The sequence below is a fragment of the Eschrichtius robustus genome, chromosome 19, assembly GCF_028021215.1.
Source record: "Eschrichtius robustus isolate mEscRob2 chromosome 19, mEscRob2.pri, whole genome shotgun sequence".
Taxonomy (NCBI): domain Eukaryota; kingdom Metazoa; phylum Chordata; class Mammalia; order Artiodactyla; family Eschrichtiidae; genus Eschrichtius; species Eschrichtius robustus.
Genome location: NC_090842.1, coordinates 31,320,871 through 31,337,624, shown reverse-complemented (window position 1 = coordinate 31,337,624; position 16,754 = coordinate 31,320,871). Strand labels below are relative to the sequence as shown.

At 40.7% G+C, this 16,754-nt stretch overlaps 1 protein-coding gene across 1 annotated transcript in view; it reads left to right on the top strand.

The window, feature by feature from the left end:
* Positions 1–16,754, top strand: part of FTO (FTO alpha-ketoglutarate dependent dioxygenase) — a 371,459-nt gene that overhangs the window by 193,487 nt on the left and 161,218 nt on the right. The gene's annotated exons all lie outside the window — the stretch shown is intronic.

The following is a 16,754-nucleotide window of genomic DNA, read 5'->3' as shown; positions in this document are numbered from 1 at the left end:
ATAAAAAAATAATAAAAGGTATTAACAATTGAAGTTGGAATAATTGCTTTCTTTCCCTAAAAATGAATGGAATGTAGTTTCTAGCTCTAGAACTCGGAGTTCTCTAAATGGGAAGCATTAAAAGATGACTTGAAGGGGGGCTTCCCTGGTGGCACAGTGGTTGAGAATCTGCCTGCCAATGCAGGGGACACGGGTTCGAGCCCTGGTCTGGGAAGATCCCACATGCCACGGAGCAACTGGGCCCGTGAGCCACAACTACTGAGCCTGCGCGTCTGGAGCCTGTGCTCCGCAACAAGAGAGGCCGCGATGGTGAGAGGCCCGCGCACCGCGATGAAGAGTGGCCCCCGCTCACCGCAACTAGAGAAAGCCCTCGCACAGAAACGGAGACCCAACACAGCCAAAAATAAAAAAAAATAAAAAAATAAAAAGACGCTAGTCCCTGTGACCTCAGGTCCTCTGTCTCTGTGTCTAAGTGGAACTTCAGACAATCAGGAAGTGAGCCACTGCTTCTTCCACAAGTAGAGACCATTTCTGAACCCTAGTCTGTTACTTAAATCATTGTCAAAAACTTAACATCGTTTACCCCAGTTCTGCTAACCACCCTTACTCTGCCACCCTCTGGCAATGAGATCCTGGACCAGTTATTAAGCACTGGTAAAATGGGTTTGTAAATGATACCAACCAACCTTGTAAGGTTGTTGGAAGGATTAAATGAGATGCTGTATCCCTGCCTCTTAGGAAGTGCTCCAGAGTCATTACATAGTTTCATGGGTAGGGGAGTGAACTCTGCTACCAGCCTGCCTAGGGCTTGAATCCTGACGCCACCACTTATCAGCTGTGTGACTGAGACTTAATATTTTTGTGCCTTGATTTTCTTATCTATAAATTGGGATAATAATAAAACCTGCTTCACCGAACTGTTATGAGGATATAATGAGGAATACATGAAAAGCGATCAGGACGGGGCCTGGCACGTGGTAAACGACCAACTAGTGACAGTGTTTGTGGTGGTTTTCGTTATTGTTATTAATGCCTTTATGATTATATTTTATGTAGCCACTGAAATGTGTTTTTCTTTTCATAGCTACTATTAATGCATTAGTAATATATACTTAAATTGCTGGTATGATAGGCACTTAAATAGATACTGAATTCCTATTTGAGAACTATATCTCCCAACTGTGTGTGTGTGTGTGTGTGTGTGTGTGTGTGTGTGTATGTGTGTGTGTGTGTGTATGTGTGTGTGTTCTCTGAGTAGCTATGTGCCAAGTAGCAAGTAATGCTGACGCTGAAGGCTTGGTAGACAGTGGTGTTTACACAGAGTGGTCCAGGCAGGGACTGCATTTGTCTTGAGTAGATGTTATCTGAGGACAAGTGCAGCAACTCTGCCCATGTGACTTGAACTGAATTATCTTTCCCTCCCAGATTGTTACTTCATTTAGAGTTTAAATAGTCACATTGTCAATAGCCTGAGCTGCTTCATTACAGCAAGACATAGCTCTGACCTCAGGAATCTTAAGAAAAGTAAGATTTTTTTTTTAAGGGTGGGCAGGTATACATGGTGAAATTTATTGGTTCTCTCTTTGTTTTTACAGGTCCACATTGTAGTTTTCATTGCCTCAAAATGAAAAGGATAAGAGTACTTAGTAGATCAGGATTAAATGATAATGTTAAGGTTATGCTCAGTCATGAACATGACAGTCTAGTCGAGTGGAGTAACTGTTTTATTAATCAAAATCAGTTCTAAGAGCTTTATTGAATTCAGCAGTTAATTTAGGTAACCCCATTGGTCACCCTCCAGCCCACGTATATATTTTATTTACCTACCTAGATCATAAGCTCCGGGGGGCCAGGTACAGTGGCCTTGCAGATGACTGCCTTATAGTAGAGACTCAAGTTGATTGATTTATTACATGGAAATTTGCCTTCAGAACAGTCTGTTCCGTGCGTTCTGTGTGTATAAAATGTGTTGGGCCTGGAGTTGGAACACCTGATTTCCAGTCATAGCTTGACTCCTATACTAATTTTGATATTGAATGAGTTATTTAATGTAGCTGAGCCTCAGAATTCTTATCTGTAATAATGTGGTTAATAATACTTGCTCTACCTAACTCATGTAGTTTTTATGAGGATTACACGAGATAACGTTCATGAAAGCACTTTGTAAAGTGTCCGTTTATACATGTGTTAGCTTTGGTCCCTGGAGTCTGAGGCATGGGTTAGGTTTGGCTCTATTGCTTACTAATGGTGTAAAATTTGGCCAATTACTTAACCTTTCTACACCCCAGTTTTTTAAATCTGCAAAATAGAGATAATAATACTTTTATCTCATAGACTTATTTTTAGGATTCAATGGTATGATGCATGTGAACAGCACCTGGCATGTAGTAAGTGCTCAGTAATGTTAGCTGCTGTATCATCACCATCATCACCATCATCACCATCATCACCATCATCATCATCATCATCATCACCATCATCACCATCATCACCACCATCATCATCATCACCATCATCACCATCATCACCATCATCACCATCATCATCATCATCATCACCATCATCACCATCATCATCACCATCATCACCATCATCACCATCATCACCATCATCACCATCATCACCATCATCATCATCATCACCATCATCACCATCATCACCATCATCATCATCATCACCATCATCACCATCATCGTCACCATCCAGACGGCATCCGGGTTAGAGATACTGGCTTAACCGGATAGATGGTTAACACTGAACAGGGAGAGAGGGAAAAATAAAGGCTGAGGTAGTAGAAAAATGACGATCAATTTTAGTAGCTTGGTCAGGCACTATTCTTTAAGGGCCTTATGTATAAAAATTGAATCCTGTTAACCCTTTGAAGTGGGTGCTAGAAATACCCTCATTTTACAGATGAGGAAACTGAGGTACAGAGAGGGTAAGTCACTTGCCCCTGGCCAACTCAGCCACGAACGCAGTTGGACTCGAGAGCCTGTGTTCTTTCTCCCCATCCTAGAATCCACAGGGGAAGAGAGACCTCCTGACTTGCCCACTGTAACATCCTCTTCATTACCTGCCCCATCAGCTTTGCTTAAATTTGGGTTCGGTGCCATCCAGTTCCCAACTCAGACAGGATGACATTTAAAGTGCAGAATGGGGTGTATGTGTATAATTTCCCCCGATCTTCAAGTCTGACATATATGTTTCTCTCATACTCCATACCCCTGTCTGCTAAATGTCCCACTAGCATTTCCAGCTTCACGTGTCTAAAACTGGACTCTTCCCTAATTTACTCTCTCCACGCCTCAGTTAAAAAATAGAGGTGCCACTTACACAGTTATTTTCTCAGTGAAATGAGATCATGTTGATAAAATGCTTGTTGCGATGCCTGGCACATAGTAAGCACTAAATGAGTGGACCCTGTGCTGTTACTACCACTTTGTGGGGAGCAGTTCTCAAGGCCTGGGGGCAGTAGAAGGATCTCCGTGGGACATTCTGGCTTCACTCTCCAAAGCAGTTAAATTTCCCATTAGGGCTTTGGTTTGGATATTACTGAGAGAGGGATGGGCAGAAGGTGGGGTGGGGGGAGCCGATATATACAAAGGAGTGAATTACAACAAAGAGCCTTTTCTGCTTCAGTTCTTGTGTAGAAAACATATGTTCAGTGATGCAGGCAGCAGTTGGGTTAAAGACACACTGTAGGGCTGCAGACAAAAGCCCCACACTCTTCCTGCATCACAATGTTTCCAAACATATTCACTTGTCTCACTTGTTAGCGACTGAGCTGTCAGCTGGATCCTCTTGCAAGTGTGATTTCTTTTTCCCGTTCCCTTTCAAAGGCCTCCCCCCTCCCCTCCCTTTCTCCCCCAATGTTTTACACTTCATATAATCCAGTGTGCATGACAGACAACTTCAGCCTTTGTGCTACTGATGTTTGAGGGAAGCGGGGAGCTGATCTGATGGAGATCTTGGGTACCTTTCCACTGGCCCGAGGATTGGAAGGCGCTAAGCCACTTTTAGGCCAAACATCATCCGTGGTTCAGTTGATTAGCGCTTGGTGTAGCTAGCCATTCTTCACCTTCAATTAACAGTTCTGACAACAAATAGATTAGTGCAGTGAGATCCTTAGAAGTGGCGGCTGGGAATTAAGGGCATGTGTATGTCGTGGCGGCACTGGGAGAGTTCTTGCTGTTATTTGTGGAGTGAATACATTTTGACGAAAAGACAAAGATAAGGCAAGGCACTGCTGAAGTAATTGGAGAGAAGTTCGCTGTCATTCTGGTATTCATTATGTGAGATGTATATATATGTCCGTACTGAGTTCTAGGTCCAGGTGGTATCGCTCTGTGCCATGGCTGTCGTTTAAACCTTTCCTTTTTCTTTATTGAAGTTTTTGCAGCAATGATAGGTTTGTTTCCATGGATGAGACTTTAGAAAGGTGCTTTTATGTGTATTACTTTTTATTAGGTATATGTATGTAATATAAAGTATTACACGTAATACTTTTATGTATTATCTAGTAGGGCTTCCATTGCAGTGAACAGTCAGCTAGAAATGTAAAGAATTAGCACACTAGTGCTTCTGCCACTGATTTGTATTTACTCTTGGGCATTTCGCCTTCCCAGTCTCAGCTTTCCCCATCTATGAAATGGGAATCACGCTAACATCACACATTATAGAGCATACTATAGTAAAACAAATCACTATAAGAATGGTCAATGAAAACACTCTCTTGTCTTTGTAGAAATCTTGTGTTGTGCCTTCATTGCCACACCACTGAGTCACTTTCAAGGCTTTCGCTTCTTCTTTCTTCCAAGAGTCTTGCTCAGACTCTCTTGTGTCACGATATTGTTTATTAGTTGAGTGGCTCATCCTAGAAAGCACCAGCATCTTCCGAGGAAGGCAAGGCCGCGGGGAGGCAGGGAATTTCCTATTGGCTTAGAGCTCTACATGGGCTATTAGCTCATTTCAGCGGGAGAGGCAATTACAACCCTGCTAATGAATAGGCAGTCAAGTGGAATTTCCCATAGATGGTGTCTTCTGGTGTGAGGATAATTTCAACACCTCAAAATCCTGAGACATGAAACATTATATAAATATTTTCTAATGAAAAGCGCCAACAAAGTCATCCACGCCAACACATGTCAGAACTGACAAAGGAAACTACTGATGGTATTACAGTTTTTAGTGCTGTCATTTGAAAATCCTTGAAAGAAGAACATTGTGGAAATGTATATCTATTCCCCTTAGACAGAAAGTTAACAGTCTGCAAAGATTTTAGTAATGGATAAAGCTAAGAGGCTGTTAAGTTGGGATAGAATTGTACCTGAGGTGGCACCTTCCCATGTGGCCTGGAGGGGAGTGTCACCCAGGGCCAACAGTAGAACCACTGGAAAATAAATGGATTTTCCTTCCCACATTGAACGGATTCATTTCACAGAGTGATGGGAAAGGGAGGTGAGGGTAATAAGAGTGTGTGTGAGAGACTTTTCCCCCTAGTGTATAGGTTTTGGTTTTTTTTTTTCCTGTTTTGAAGGAAAGTGAATGCTTCAGAGGCTAGAATGATTCCTGGGCTCTCTTGGCAAGAATAATTATGCTGTTTCTTTCACCTCTCTATGAATCAGCTTTGTTATATAGACTGCACGTAATAGTGACTAAGTGTAGACTGTACTGAAACAAACAAATCTATTAGGGTCCTTGGAAAACAGGGGGAAAAGAACAATGATTTTGTAAACTCCATAAAGGTCAAAAAAAAGCTTTCAGTAAGTATGCAGAGACTAGAAATCAAATCCCATTTCCTATCATAAGAAGCCCGTTGTTTTAGCCCCAGTAGTTAATGTACTGTATGTGAAAGATTTAAGACTGGTTGGAAAGCTTGGCTTCTGTTTTATTAGGCTGCTATTGAAAAGCCAACAGCATAACTTCAACTAGGTGCTTTGAGATTTCTTAATGGGCTGTCAGGGGCAAGACACCAGGGCTGTGCTATACTAGCTCTTTCCTGTACATTAAAATAACGGGGGCCAAGCGATCACATACAGAAGTATGAATGACTTGATGCTTTCTCTGTTCCATATGGCCAGCCATGTCTTTGGCAATTAATCACGTACAAAATCAGTCGAGTGCTCTCTGAAGCCTTGAAGTCAACATTTAGTTGTGCCCGTGCCAGCGGAGGCAGTGGGGTTACAGGCGTAAAATCGCAGGATGAGGGCTGCTGGCGCCATGGCCCAAGCTGCTGGCTTCTAGAAGCAACACTTCCTTTCCTCTTCACCTTTTTTTCCTTTTCTTTCTTTCTTCTCCTTCCTTCCTTTCTTTCTTCCTTCCTCCCTCCCTCCCTCCCTCTCTCTCTCTCTTTCTTTCTTCCTCTTTCTGCTTACTTTTTTCCTCTCTCTGTTTCTTCCCCTTTTCTCTCCCCTTTTCTGTCCTTCTTTCTTTCCTTCTTTCTCTTTCCTGATTTCTCTCCTGCTTTCTTTCCTTCCTTCCTTCTCTCTCTCTTTCCTCCTTCCCTCCCTTCCTTCCTGTCTTCTTGCCTTCCTTGACAAACACCTGGATCATTTTTCACCACTATCTGAAACCCCAGAGTTGCCAGCTTGGTTCTGAAGTCTAGCTTCTGCTCACTGCTTCGGCACCCCAGGTTCAGCGTCTGGGGCAGGCTGTCTTTTTCTCCAGCAGCCTGGCCATCCCAGCGGTCACCCACACGGCTGTCCTGAGAGTTCATGCAACACCAGACAGGCTTCTGTGGCTCTGGAGCTTTTAGTGAAACACATCAAGTGTAGTGATTTCTATACTGGTAGGAGGAGAAAAATGGGAAGTACTATGAAAGTGCTTTGGGAAGAAAGTTAAGTAATTATGCAGATTCACTGCTGTGGTATTTTAGGATTTAAAAAAAAATCGGTATCCATTATCTTCTGTGATCTTTTTTCCCCATACAAAATGCTGCTGATGACAGTTGTAACAATTTCTAATATCTATTGACCATTTTGTATATGCCAAGCATTGGGCAAAGTGCTTTCGATGGATGATCTCATGTAATCATCACAAGAGCTCTAGGTGTTATTACGTAGACCCCTTGACAGATGAGGAAACTGATCAAAGAAACGTTTTCCCTGAATTCTTTCCCCGTAGACATTCGTGATTATTCTCAACTAGCTCCCACATCCCAGTAGTACACAATGGAAAAATGCCAAAATATGTCTTCCAGGTACATTTTTGAGGATTCATTTGGTAAACTCTGCTGAGATGTTCATGCACATAAAGTGGGTCTTTGAGATGAACTGAACCAAGTGTCTCTTTAGGTGGGAATAAAAGGCCGCATTGTTGGCAGCCTCTTAGAGACCTCTGCCTTTGTGCCTTCCTTTCAAGACAGCCTGGCTTATCTCCTGCTTTCCTTGGTAAGACTGGGAGGGGTGGGGGAGGGGAGGGATGAAGACGGCAGCCTTAAGTAGTCCAGTAGACGGGGCACCCAGTGGTGACTTGGTGTTATCTCTTAGCCGAGGTCATCCAGGATGTGTCTTCTCAAATTCAGGAAACAGGGGGAAGAAAGTTTGAACATTGTGTAAACATTAGCACCCCCAAAACCTCTTGCTCCCGGAGAGGGAGATAAAGTAGGCAAAAAGGCTGAGAGGAATGTTTATTTGTTCTGCTGGGCTGTGGATCCAAGCGCGCTGGAAATCTTGGCGGTACCCAGTCCAGTTTAGAAAATGTGAAGGCGTCACTCAGCATTGAGCTGCAGAGGCCTCACAAAAGAGCCATCTGAAACTGACAATCAGTAAATGAAGGAAGACCCGAGATCGACCTCTCTTTGATGGGACTAAGGCTATCTCAGTGGGTTCTGTGCCTTTCTTCTTTTTTTTTTTTTAAAAAAAAGGGGGGGAGGGGGAAGAAAGAAAGAAGAAGAAAAAAAAAAGTGTTCCTGAACTTTTGAAGAGGCAGCCCTGGTTGGGTTTTTGACAGCCCGTGGCAATGTTGATGTGAGGAAATAGCTTTCCCAGCTGATAACATCTTAAACCAAGTTTCTTCACAAGTTGAACCTTTAGCCCTCATTATCAGTCAGAGCATATCTTTGTAATTTGTGTGTGCAGAGGGGAAATACAACCCTAACATGAGGCAGCTATGTATATAAAAAGTGTTAGGAATGGCATTTTTCCCACCATGACAGTAGGACTTTTTTTGGTGGTGGTGAGTGTAGGGAGATGCTGGGAAGGTGGGAAAGGTATGCACTTCTGGCATCCTGGTGTTTATATGGCTTTTGAAATTGGGATAACAGCAGCAGATTTTTTTTTTAAAGTGAACTAAGCAGAGGGATCACCAGCCATATTTGTAGACTGCCTCCTGTTTCCATGTATTTTCTTGGACAAAGTTCTCTGATATGTAAAAAGGATGGATTAAGATTAAGTCTAGGTTTCGGAGTTGAAGGCCTATCAGAAGCTATTACTCCAGATCAGAAAGGAACCAAAAAAATTAAAGACTTACATACCATTATTAGTAATGAGTAAATACCGTAATGCTCCTTTTAAATCTCAGAGTGATTCCTGTCTGAAAACCTTATATGCTACAAATTCTGCATAATGCATGTATGTTCATATGTGCTTTCCTTATGATACCCTACAATCAGGACATATTGAAAGTTACTGAACGTAAAAATATAGCCAACAAGAATTAGGTGAATTGCTCAGTTTTAACTGAATGAATTCCGAATTGGGGGACTTTTTCCAAGAAAGATGTGAACTTACACCTAAAATTTAAGCCTCCTTAGAGCCTTATGTTGGCTTTCCTTTTCTCATTCTTGATCAGTCTCTCTCTCTCTCTCTCTTTCTCTTTCTCTCTTTCTGGTTCTGGATTTTTTACTTAATCTTTTATGCATAAAGTTTTGAGCCAGGAGAAGCTAAAGACACTGTGGAATTCTTGGAGGTCCTTAGAATGTGGGTTGCCGGAATCCAAAGTAGTTTTCTCTACTGAAATGGACAGAGTGAGACTTCTTCTTTTGGCTTATCAGGAGGGTATGCATGGATTAAATGTTATCGTAGCGTCATAGTAAAACTATCTATTTCTAGATACATCCATCCAAATGAATATTGCCCTTCTAAGTAGTCACCTAGGGATTGCAAATACTTAGTTTTTCTTGATGCTTTTGTTTAAAAATAGGTTTTGTAACTTTTTTCTTAGATTTATCTTCAGGAATAGTTTGAATGATACCAAAGCTTGTTTCACATATTGTTTTTTTTTTATCTTGAATAGTACTATGTGACTGGATTGTTCATCTTATTCACCAGACATGTCATTTGTCTTTATTTGTTCAACAAGCATCTATCAGGAGTCCACTTTCATGACCTGGCACCAAACTTGGTACCTTGGAGGATATTAAGAAGAAATGGGTATGGACCCTATCTGTTCTCATAGAGCTCACACTCTGGAGGAGGCAAGCTCTAGTGAATAATTAATTGCAATGGAATGTGACATGATTTGTGAGACGCTCAGGGGTGACACATAAGAAGGGGTGACCCACTCTACTTAATGTGGTGGAAGGTCGTGGTTCCTGCAAGACTTCACAGAGGAGGTGTTATTTGAGATGTTTCTTGAAGAATTAGTAGTTACTGGTAAGTTTTACAACCAGGTACAGGAAATATTGTAGTCTAGAATAGTCATGTATTTTCAGGGAACTGCAATTAGTTTTATATGGAATAGAAGATAGGAGGAGCTAAGATTTGAAAAGTAAGCAGGGCCTATCTTAAGATGAGTTTTTTTTATTTTTATTTTTTGGGGTTTTTTTCAGATTAAGGAATCTAGGCTTTAAAAAAAGTACTTTTTTGTATCTCTCAGATGCAATAACTGAAGGCTACATGAACAGAGCTGCTCTGGCTTAGGTGGGGTTTTGGAGGCTGAAACTCCTTGTCTCCTTTGACACTGAGATACTCCTCTTGTAGGAGGTAAATTCATGAAAGGGGTGAGGTTGACCCAGAGACTCTAGTTTGGGTGCCATTTCATGGTCCAGATGAGAGATGGCCTGGACTAAGCCTATGGCAGTGGGGAAGAAATAAGTCTAAGTCATATTGAACAGACAGGAATAATAGGTGTTGATGTTTAGGTATAGGGAGGGCAGAGAAAGGAAGAGGAGGAGACTGGGGTGATTCCTAGACGTCTAGTTTGGATGACTGCATTGATAGTGGTGTCATTCGCCATTCTAGGGAAGTAAAGGGAGAAGGAGCAGGTTGGTGGAGAGCAAAAATTGCAGTTCAGACGTGGATGAGTTGAGGTTGAGGTGGCATGTTGGAGGTGTATGTTGAAGGAGAGCTAGCCGATGGTTGGCTCTATGGGGCTGGAACTCAGCAGAGAGGTCTGCTTGTAGGTAGAAGTCTGCATGAAGTCATTGGCCTACAGGGACCCGTAAAGCCATTGGAGGGGGAGGTCACCCACAGAGAGCGCAGGCAGCAGAGAGGAGAGGAGAACCAAGGGCAGAGCCCTGGGCTGACTGCAGTTGAGGGTTTCAGAACGAGGAACCCCCCCCTAGGACACTAAGAAGGACAGGACAGGTGTTGGGTAGTGGCCTCAGAGAGAGACAGGTCTACTAATGGAGTGGGGTCCAGTGAAATCAGGACTGATTCTAAAAATAAAACCCAACCTCCAGGGATCAAGATTTTCTCCCACTAGGGATACGCAAAGGAGGATGCCTCTGGCTTCTGGTAGAGAGGCTGTTCAGTGGTTGCCTGATTTCCTTGAAATTTTTTATTTCAAGTCGTAGGCACTTTAAGGAATCCTCTTGCTAAAATAGCAGAGCTTAGCACAAGGTTGATGAGTGCCTTTAAGATGAAACTAAACAATCATAATCACAGTGGCACAGGACTGGGCAACTAGTCCTCACAGGAATCCATAGGGAGGCTCTGTGGTCATCTCCATTCTGCAGTTGTGGGAGAGGCCACAGCTAGGAAGTGGCAGCTGGGATTTGAACAGCCAGCTCTCTTTAGAATATTCTTAGTCTTTTCCTGATAGGCCAGCATTTCCATAGATTTTGGTTGAAACAGAATCACTAATGAAAGGAAATTTAACCTCCAGAGCATGATCCCTAAACCTATGGTTTACTTTCCCTATATTTTGGGGGGAGGAAAGGGAGAATGTGTTTCGGTAATAGCATACTGTTGAAAAACTGATGCTTGTTTGAAGACAGTTCTATGTTTCTACTGATGGTAAAATGGGGTATTAACATATCCTGTGTAAAGCCAACCCTTGACGAGCCAACACTATTATAAGGATAAAAATACCACTAGTAATTTTTATTAAAAGAATGCCCTTTGACACTCTGAAATTTCCGTTTGTGCAAGGACTTCTTTTCACTCTAAATGTTATGAAATATTTTATTTTAGGGTCTGAGTGCTCAATCTAAGTTCACCCATCCTTTTCCAATACCTAAAAAAAAATTTTTTGGAACAGAATTTGTAATCCAGATATGTTTTTCTATATTTTTACTAACTACTTATCTTTTAGACATATTTATATGTAAATTGTTCTCTGCATTCTTTCTTGTCCTAAAAATGTGATGAGAATGAATTTTAAAAATTAAAGTTTATAAAATTTACATACAATAAAATCGACTTTTTTGGATATACAGTTCTATGAGTTTTAACATATGTATAAACTCCTATAACCACCACTACCATCAGGATACAGACTAGTTCCCTCATTCCAAAAATTCCCTCACTGATTTGCTCCCTCTCCCTATAATTTGCCTTTTCCAGAATGTCAAATAAGTGGAAACATGCGGTGTTTTATCTTTGGAGACTAGCCTCTTTCACTCAGCATACTGACTTCGAGGTTCATCCAAGTGGTTGCATATATCAATTGCTCGTCCCTTTTATTTGCTGAGGAGTATTCCACTGTATGGATGTATCACAGTGTGTTTATCCATTTACCCTTGGAAGGACATTTAGGTTATTTCCAGTTTTTGGCAATTATGAATAAGGCTGCTATCAACATCTTTATGCATGTTTCTGTGTGAACATAAGTTTTTATTTCTTTAGGTAAAGCCCTAGGAATTGGATTGCTGGTGATATATTAAGTGTGTGTGTGTGTGTGTGTGTGTGTAACTTTACAAGAAACTGCCAAACTCTTTACCAGAATGACACTCTTTTGCATTCCCACCAGCAATGTATAAACTTTTAATAACCTGAATACTCTTTTATTTAAGCACTCTTGGCTTGAGGTTGGCAAATTGTGTTTCACAGTTCCTTAGGCTTTTGAAGAGATATCCCACGACAAAGGGAGGACCTCCAGGTCCTCCATACCTTCAAAGCTTCAAAGAGAACTGCTCCAGTTTGTTTTATACATTGAATTTCCTATAAGAATACATTTAGGGAGAAAAGAGGTTTATCTGTGAAGTACTGGAAAACCATTGAGGTAGGGCAATGCATCCAGAGCACGGGATGTGGACCATGGTGTTACCCGGGGTGCTGCTAGGTGGCGCTCCAGAACTCTGCATGTGGTGAGGACAACTCGGAGAAGGTGATTCCCTTTTCAGCTCCTTTTCAATTCCTGTAATTGTGGCAAGGAGGTCTTCTTTTAGACTGATATGTCTCTAACATTCTCCTGTACTTGTTCATGTCTTCTTTTACAAAGAGGAAGCTGGCTTTAGCCTCAGAGCCTTCAACAAGCAACAGTATCCATCTAGAATGAAATAAACTTTGATATTAAATATTATATACTTTATGTACAAATATGGCAAGAATTATGAGACTGAGCTAGAATGACTAAAGTTTGGGAAACTCAGAACTAGGGGAGCTAGTTATTTAAATAGACCAGGAAGTGAGTCCTTTTGTGAAGTGAAGAGAGCTCCTTGGTAGAGCACATAACTGTCTCTTAGTTTATATATTTTATGAGTTTTAAGCCTATATGATAGTAATTTCCTAAAAGAAGACAGTCTTCCGTTGCTCTTTGTTTTTGCAATACTTGTTTTTCAAGTTCCTGCTTTTATTACCGATTTGACAAATATTTATTAAAAGTCATTAGGGGAGCAGTGGGGATACAGTGGTAACTAAACAGACACGGTCCCCTGCCCTCATGAAACTCACTTTCTTCAGTCCTTCCTCCTTCCCCTCTTAGAGGCTCTTCAGGATCCTTGGAAAACAAGGGCTTCTGGATAAAATTTAAATTATGTGAAAGGCAGAGAAGAGATAAATGACTTTTTTAAAAAGTTATTTTAATACAGTCAAATGGAGAAATAATTTTATTTTCATCATGTCTTTGGAGCCATCTAGATGTATATTTTGTTTTCTGTTTGAAGCATTTTTAGGTAAAATAATATGTACCTGCAGACATAGTGATAAACTACATGACTTTTTGAGGTTCCTTCCAACTTTAAATACGTGAGGTGGGGTGTCACAGACAAGGAGCAATGCTGTTGATGCCAGGACCTCTCCGAAATTAGACATCTTTTACATTAGAGGTCGCAAATTGGCAGCTGCCTGAGTTCTGTTTAGCCATTGTTGTTTCTTGTTTGGCCCACATGGTATTTAAAAAAATTTGGGGGGGAAGGAGGGGCGATATAGGGATGGGGGAGCGGGAGGTACAAACTGCTGGGTACAAGGTAGGCTCAAGGATGTATTGTAGAACATGGGGAATATAGCCAATATTTTGTAATAAATGTAAATGGAAAGTAACCTTTAAAAATTGTATAAAATGCAAATCAGTACTACAATGAGGTATCACCTCATACCAGTCAGAATGGTCAGTATCAAAAAGTCTACAAATAATAAATGCTGGAGAGGGTGTGGAGAAAAAAGAATCCTCCTACACTGTTGGTGGGAATGTAAATTGGTGCAGCCACTATGGAGAACAGTATGGAGGTTCCTTAAAAAACTAAAAATAGAGCTGCCATATGATCCAGTGCATATATCTGGAGAAAAACATAATTTGAAAAGATATATGCACCCCACTGTTCATGGCAGCACTATTTTCAATAGCCAAGACGTGGAAGCAACCTAAGTGTCCATCGAGAGATAAGTGGATAAAGAAGATGTGGTGTATATATACAATGGAATACAGCCAAAGAATGAAATAATGCCATTTGCAGCAACATGGATGGACCTAGAGATTATCATACTAAGTGAAGTAAGCCAGACAGAGAAAGACAGATATCATACGATATCGCTTATATGTGGAATCTAAAAAAAAAAAAAAAATGATACAAATGAACTTTTTTACAAAACAGAAATAGACTCACAGACATCGAAAACAAACTTATGGTTACCAAAGGGGAAAGGGGGTGAGGAGGGATGAATGAGGAGTTTGGGATTAAAATATACATACTACTATCTATAAAACAGGTAACCAACAAGGACCTACTGTATAGCACAGGGAACTATACTCAATATCTTGTAATAACCTGTAATGGAAGCGAATATAAAAAAAGAATATATATATTTATATATATATATATATGTATATATGTATAACTGAATCACTTTGCTATATACCTGAAACTAACACAACATTGTAAATCAATTATATTTCAATAAAAATTTTAAAAAGAAAAATAAACCAAATTTGTATAAAAACTAAAAATTTAAAAAATTAGTTTCCAACATTTTAAAATTACAAGTTTTCACATTTAAAAACAGATTTCTTGTTTCTTTTGAAAATTCGTGAATCTGGCACTGCCAAAACAGCTTTTCTGAATGGCAGAGTTGGCTGGGACTGAGTAGTGACTGTCTTTTTAGATAGAGCATATGCTCTCTTCAGGAACCTTGCTTCACTCATTCATGTTACCTTTCTGGCCCCAATGGCTATTTGAATTTGCAACCCTGCTTTAGATATTGGGAGCCTGGGCTTCATGCCATAGAATTGCCTAGAGAAACCCAGCATTCCTCTCTGTGCTGGGGGGCCGAAAATGTTGCCCTGGGAGCTCATAGAGTATCCAGTTGGTTATATCGCCGGTATAGTAGCTGTAATTCTGGGTCCAGGAGGAAGAGATCAGGGTCCTTTTTCCTGGCTAATTCTAGTCAGGTTATCGTGGATCCTTCCTTTACAGTGAAGATACTACTTCCTGTGTTACCTGTTTGTATCAGTTAGGGTGCTTGACTGTAAGCAACAGAAACAGATTCTGGTGAATTTGAACAAAATGGACCTTTATTGAAAGGATATTGGATAGCTCAAGGTATCAAAAGAAAGAATGATCTGGACTCAGAAAGTTCAGGAAACCAGGAATACTTTGAGGACCATGGGTGGTAGAAACTAAGGAAATAGGTAAATTGCCTCCACATTTGTTTCCCCTTTCTTTGTCATTCTTAAGTGTCTAAAGTCCTGGAAAAGAGAATCAGGTTGGCCTGACCCACATCCTTGTCGGGGGAGAGCAGGACACTTTGGTTGACAGTGATTACTGTCACTTCTAAGATTACATAAAAGACTTCCCCACAAGGAGATCTGGGTGCTCTTATAGGAAAGGGGGACTGGGTATGGATGAAAGGCAACCAAAACAGCAAATGTTCACCACACCTCTTCTCAAGGTTGTCATGAAGATATTAAATATACACTGTAAAATGTTATAGAGGACTAAGTAAGTAGTATTTCAAGATCCATGAGAATCAAATTTTGAGTGCGCTTTTCAAGTAAATGAAGGTATTGACATCAGTTAAATAAGAAATAACACTGAGTAATTAGAACAGAGGAAGTGGCAATTTTATTCCTTTTGGCAACTGCTTTGGTTATAACATCTCCAAAGAAGCCCCGCTACCTTTACATGAAAAACAACATTTATAAATCTTAAAGGTTTCTACTCCAGTTATGTGAAGATAAATACATGTGATGAAAAGTTCTGTGATTAAAACTTGAAAGGCATTTGCTCACTCAAATGTCAAGTACCAGTAGAATACTTTCCATTGTTTTCTTTTTTTTTTTTTAAACCCAGATTTGTAGAATTGCCATTACATGATGCTATCTTTTTTTTTTTTTAATTTTTATTTTATTTAATTTATTCATTTTTGTCTGTGTTGGGTCTTCGTTTCTGTGCGAGGGCTTTCTCTAGTTGCGGCAAGCGGGGGCCACTCTTCATTGCGGTGCGCGGGCCTTACACTATCGTGGCCTCTCTTGTTGCGGAGCACAGGCTCCAGACACGCAGGCTCAGTAATTGTGGCTCACGGGCCCAGTTGCTCTGTGGCATGTGGGATCTTCCCAGACCAGGGCTCGAACCCGTGTCCCCTGCATTAGCAGGCAGATTCTCAACCACTGCGCCACCAGGGAAGTCCTCCATTGTTTTCTTAATTGTTTTTCTAGTGTCACAGACATTTGCATGTTTAAAATACACATAAAAAGAGCCTACAGAGGTGAGCTGTAGATAAAGTTGAAATGACGGTTTCAAATTTGAGTTTTGATGTAATGCTACTTGTTAGAGTAAGCAGGGTGTCACGTGCTTGTGCTTTGACTGCTTGAGTGTTTTTGTACTCACCCGTGAGCCTAAGTTTTTTTTAAGGACCACAACAATAACCAAAGAATAAATGATTCTTCCTCAAATCATAAGTCTACTCTGTATAAGAATCCCTGTACCTACTATTCAAAATATGTAGTGGATATTCAAAGCTGGAAAGATATTCATCGAGATACACTGTTCTCTGATTCTTGTGCTCTTAGTGTTTCTTTCTTTGCAAGCTCTTGATTTGCAACAAGCATGTAAAATGAGTGAACCCCCCCCTCAAAAAAAAAAAATTCCTGGCATGGATGGAAATAGAAGTTAATGATTCAAATAAGAAAGACAGTGCAGTAAGCCTTAGCTGGGT